General features: G+C 47.5%; 1 protein-coding gene across 1 annotated transcript in view; it reads left to right on the top strand.

The window, feature by feature from the left end:
* Positions 1-6,000, top strand: part of MYO15B (myosin XVB) — a 98,552-nt gene that overhangs the window by 20,355 nt on the left and 72,197 nt on the right. The gene's annotated exons all lie outside the window — the stretch shown is intronic.

The raw sequence follows: 6,000 nt of genomic DNA, 5'->3' as shown, positions 1-6,000 counted from the left end.
ATGCCCCCTGGTTCTAGTATTGTGAGAAAGAGAGAAAAATTTCTCTCTGTCAACATTTTCTACCCCATGCATAATTTTATAGACTTCAATCATATCCCCCCTCAGCCGTCTCCTCTCCAAACTAAAGAGTCCCAAACGCTGCAGCCTCTCCTCATAGGGAAGGTGCTCCAGTCCCTCAATCATCCTTGTTGCCCTTCTCTGCACTTTTTCTATCTCTTCGATATCCTTTTTGAGATGTGGTGACCAGAACTGAACACAGTACTCCAAGTGCGGTCACACCACTGCTTTATATAAGGGCATGACAATCCTTGCAGTTTTATTATCAACTCCTTTCCTAATTATCCCCAGCATAGAGTTTGCCTTTTTCACAGCTGCCATGCATTGAGTTGACCTTCCCATGGAACTATCCACTAAGACGCCCAAATCCCTCTCCTGGTCTGTGACTATCTGTGACTACCTGCAACTGACACCCTCTTCAACTATCTTCTGGAACATCAGCCTTCCCCCAAAGCATTACCGCTGTCTCATCTGGATTCCGTTTCAAGGAGCAAATTCAATATATCTATTTAATTATTGGAGAAGCCGTCTGGATCGTTCAGCACAACGGCCAGGTCATTATAGCGATTCATTTGTCAACCGCCGCTTGCAATTTGCTCTTATCTTGCATTTGTACACTTAGATGTATATATTTTAAATGGCCGACACTGGACACACTAGACCGCCTGCTTTCTGTGTCGGCGCATTCAGTGGCAACTGTTAATACCGTGGTTCCAAGAACTGATCACAAGATCAGCTGGGTTCATAGGGAGAGGCACAAAAGGACATCTGAGTGATATGTTTCAGCTCAAAGATCTCAAATGCTGCTAGGACAATGATGGCGAACCTATGGCACGGGTGCCAGAGGTGGCACTCAGAGCCCCCCCTATGGGCACGCACAAACAGAGTCACCCCCACCCCTACACATCTAGGCTGGCCTGGGCTGCTGGGCTCGATTATTGGCATTAAACCTAAGACCTAGATTTGGGGAAGCAGTGTAGGTCACCCTGTTAAGCGCTGTTAAACCCCACTGATTTTCATGCAAAGATCTACAGCGCGATCCTTTACCTGGGAGTAAGCTCGGTTGCTGGCAGTGGGGCTTGCTTCTGAGTAAACCCTCCTAGGTTCACGGTTCACCCGTTGGAAGAGTTGCACAGTTGCTTCAAAGCAAAGCCACCGACTACCACCAAGCTTACTCCAGAGTAACACATGCCTCAGAGCCAACTGTTTTTTCTAAACTAAAGCCTCAGTATTCAGGTTAAATTGCCGTGTTGGCACTTTGCGATAAATATGCGGGTTTTGGGTTGCAGTCTGGGCACTCGGTCTCGAAAAGGTTCACCATCACTGTGCTAGGAGTCATGTACTGTTCCACTGTTCTTTGCACAAGATTTCTGTTGCTGGGATCCCAGTAGAATCTCATTCCCTTCGAAAATGGGTCAGCGGCATTTGATTGCTTGGATACCATTTGGCAGCCCATTTCCCTAAATTGTACCCCTCACTGAACATGGCGCAAAGGCAGTCTGCACTTGAACGTTCACAGAGCACTGGGGAACGGGAGCCTGCGAAAAGGCACCCGGGCACGGCAGAACCATGCTCACAAAAATAACACAGCCAGGGAGCGCAGACGTTTCCCCCAAGTGAAATAACTCGTCATAACATTGAATTAAATCCACAACTTTTGACTTGTGGTTTGTCTTACGCCGTTGACATTAATTAACATTTTCCCTCCGTTGCATGATTTTTTTTTTGCATGCCCCCAGACGTCCCGGCACGTACCCCTGACTTAAAGAAATGGGTCAGCGGCATGTGATCACGGGAGAGCAGAGGGGATTGATCGGCAGCTCACAATTAGCTGCCGAGAATCAGCATTGTGTCTAATCAGTCGAAGAAAATCAGCCGCGGCTCAAAAGGGTACCTTTCCATTCCACTGCTGGCTAATTATAAAAAGTAATTAACAGGATGTTCTGCAGAAATCTTTATCAAGGAGTGGGAACAAGAAGGGGAGGGGGAGAGAAAGCGGCTGTCCTAAAAGCCGACACGTTTATCTTAGCCGGGGCACGAGTTGTTATTAAGGGCCTCCTCCCGGTTCACCCGGTACCGTTAATTACTGTGACCTTTCAGACTCGTGCAGCTCCATTAAGGATGCTTTCATTATTATTATTATTTTGCACATTCTTCCCCTTTTCAGACTTACAATAAACTCTTGAGCGGATACAGTGCGGGGCCTGTGAAAAGGAGACCTTCACCAGACATTCGCAGAGCATGTTCGTACCCGGCGCATGGGCGAGACGCTTTTAAAATCTGAACCACCTCCTCAGCGGTGGGATCCAAAAATTTTAGTAACAGGTTCCCATGGTGGTGGGATTCAAACAGTGGCGTAGCCCCAACGGGGCTGGGTGGGGCACGACGGGGGCGTGGCCGGGCATTCCGGGGGCGGGGCATTAAGAATTTCTCTGTTGCTATAAAAAATTCTTACTGTAAAAAAAAGTTCCTAATTTCCAGCTGGTATCTTTCTGTCCATAATTTAAACTCATTATAGCAAGTCCAATCGTCTGCTGCCAACAGAAACAACTACTTCTCCTCCAATTGACTGCCTGTCAAATACTTCATACTTTCAAATACTTAATTTTGTTTCTAGGAATCAAAAGAAGGATACTTTCCTTAAACAAGGAACTTTACCATATTTCTAACACATGTTTTTAAAACAGCCCAACAGGGAGAATTATCTCTCATTTTCTACCTTTGCTAACCAGCCACATAGGAAACAACAGGACTTTATGATTTTTGGAATTTCTAATGGAAAAGCAGACCCAATTAGTAACCCCCTCTCGGCACACACCAATAATTAGTAACCCCCTCTCAGGAACTGGTGAGAACCTGCTGGATCCCACCTCTGCATCTCCTTGCAAATTTCAATTTTTTGAATCATAGAGTTTTGAATCATAGAGTTGGAAGAGACCTCAAGGCCATCCAGTCCAACCCCCTGCAATGCAGGAACACACAATCAAAGCACTCCTGACACACGTTCATCCAGTCTCTGTTTAAAAACCTCCAAAGAAGAAGACTCCACCATCCTCCAAAGCAGTGAGTTCCACTGTTGAACAGCCCTGATGGTCAGGAAGTTCTTCCTAATGTTTAGGTGGAATCTCTTTTGCTGCACCTTGACTCCATTACTCCATGTCCTAGTCTCTGAGTAAGCATGCGTATTGTGTTTGAACAGCTATTTTTTTTTCCACCTGAGCCATGTAGAACCACAACATCAGAAATAGAAGGCAGAGAGTTGTCCCTATTTTGGGGGGATTCTCTCTGTTGAGAGATTCTTCGTGGTGGCTTTTTATTCTCACAAGTCCCCTGTGAGAGGAGCCGGGAGCCTGAAGGTAGGAGTGATGTTCCCAAGGTTAACTCAATGCACCTGGACTTCCAAATTCCACACCGGTGCCCTCATCAAATGAGACAAATGGCACACAGTATCACACCTTCACCACACCTTTCTTTGCAAAATTCCCCCTCTTCCTCCCTTACCTTCTGTAATTTTCGGTAAAGATGAGGTAAAGGAGTTTCTTTCTTCCCACCGTATCTTTCTCTCAAACCCCCCCATTCTTAGACCAAGGTCTTGAACAGTGAAATCATAAAACTTAATTAAGACCCATATCTAAAATCACCTCCCTTCGACTCTTCTCTGCAGCAACATAATAACTACATCGAGGGTCAGAGTCCTCTAACAGGAACTGAACCTTTTGCTCAGAAGTTGCTCAGGAAAGCGTGGAGCGTTTATTGAAACCCAGCACAGTCCATTTTAGCTTCAATTGGGACATAGGAGGGCATTGCCAAAGGATTTGTACCATGGACTCCACTGGCTGAAGGGGCAGTGGTGGGATCCAAAAATTTTAGTAACAGGTTCCCATGGTGGTGGGATTCAAACAGTGGCATAGCGCCAATGGGGCTGGGCGGGGCATGACGGGGGTGTGGCCAGGCATTCCGGGGGCGGGGCATTAATAATGTCTCTGTTACTGTAAAAAACTCTTACTGTAAAAAAAAGTTCCTAATTTCCAGCTGGTATCTTTCTGTCCATAATTTAAACTCATTCTAGCAAGTCCTATCGTCGACTGCCAACAGAAACAACGACTTCTCCTCTAATTGACTGCCTGTCAAATACTTCATACTTTCAAATACTTAATTTTGTTTCTAGGAATCAAAAGAAGGAGACTTTCCTGAAACAAGGAACTTTACCATATTTCTAAAACATGTTTTTAAAACAGCCCAACAGGGAGAATTGTCCCGTTTTCTACCTTCACTAACCAGCCACATAGGAAACAACGGGACTGTATGATTTTTGGACCTAATGGAATCTCTAATGGAAAAGAACCCAATTAGTAACCCCCTCTTGGCACACACAAATAATTAGTAACCCACTCTCGGGAACTGGTGAGAACCTGCTGGATCCCACCTCTGTGAAGGGGGCAGGGACACAGCCGGTCTGAAAAGGGGATCCATAGCAGCAGTTGGCCCCGCAAAACTGTTAAAAAAGGACAAGTAAATCTTGCGTAAAGGTTCCACATAATGTTAAACTAACCTGAGAATCCAAATAGGGAGGAAGATTACCTGTAGACAGAAGACTCAGGCCAAGCAGAGAACATGTCCTCTGAGCATATCAGAGATCAATTTGGGGCTCATTTTTTTTACATTGATCTATACAAAGAGAGAAAAGGTCCTCCGCCTTCAGAGGAGGAGGAGGAGGAGGAGGAGGAGTGGTGGTGGTGGAAAAAGAGTTTGGATTTATACCCAGAGGTGGGATCCAGCAGGTTCTCACAGGTTCCCGAGAGTAGGTTACTCATTATTGGAGTGTGCCGAGAGGGGGTTACTAATGGGTGATTTTGCCACGTGATTTTTGACTTCGTTACGCCCCTCCTCTCAGCAGTAGCGCGCAGAACTTGAAGCAGTCTAGCAGGAGGTGCACCGGCATGCGTGGCAGCTTGCGCCTGTGTGCATTCGTTTCCTGTCCAAGGACCGGCGCAGCGGCTGCGTCCTTGCCACAGCCCCGCCCAGGAATGCCCCGCCCCCGGAATGCCCAGCCACACCCCCATCATCCCCCGCCCAGCCCCATTAGCACTACGCCGCTGTTTGAATCCCACCACCATGGGAACCTGTTACTAAAAATTTTGGATCCCACCACTGTTTATACCTCACCTTTCTGTCCTGTAAGGAGACTCAAGGTGGCCTAAAAGCTCCTTTCCCTTCCCAACCCCCCTCAACAGACCCCTGGTGAGGTAGGTGGGGCTGAGAGAGTTCTGAGAGAACTGTGAGTAGCCCGAGGTCACCCAGCAGGAATGTAGGAGTGCGGGAACACATCTGGTTCACCAGATAAGCCTCTGCCACTCAGGTGGAGTAGTGGGGAATCAAACCCGGTTCTCCAGATTAGAATCCACCTGCTCTTAACCACTACACCACGTTGGCTCTCCAGAGAACAGCACAACAGGAGGTCCCAGGTTGCCTGGAACATCTCCTGGTGAAGCTTTCACAATGGGGATTTATATGAGAGCAGCAGTGGCGTAGGAGGTTAAGAGCTCGTGTATCTAATCTGGAGGAACCGGGTTTGATTCCCCGCTCTGCCGCCTGAGCTGTGGAGGTTTATTTGGGGAATTCAGATTAGCCTGGGCACTCCCACACACGCCAGCTGGGTGACCTTGGGCTAGTCACAGCTTCTCGGAGCTCTCTCAGCCCCACGCACCTCAAAGGGTGTTTGTTGTGAGGGGGGGGGAAGGGCAAGGAGATTGTAAGCCCCTTTGAGTCTCCTGCAGGAGAGAAAGGGGGATGTAAATCCAACCTCCTCCTCCTCCTCCTCCTCCTCCTCCTTCTTCTTCTTCTATCTCTCTGCCTTCTCAAAAAAACCAGTCAGCATCTTCTAATTGGGGAACACACACACACACACACACACACACACACACACACACACACACACACACA

The sequence above is a fragment of the Sphaerodactylus townsendi genome, linkage group LG03, assembly GCF_021028975.2.
Source record: "Sphaerodactylus townsendi isolate TG3544 linkage group LG03, MPM_Stown_v2.3, whole genome shotgun sequence".
In the NCBI taxonomy this organism is placed as follows: Eukaryota; Metazoa; Chordata; class Lepidosauria; order Squamata; family Sphaerodactylidae; genus Sphaerodactylus; species Sphaerodactylus townsendi.
The sequence above is the reverse complement of the archived record's forward strand: the minus strand, read 5'-3'. Positions and strand labels throughout refer to the sequence as shown.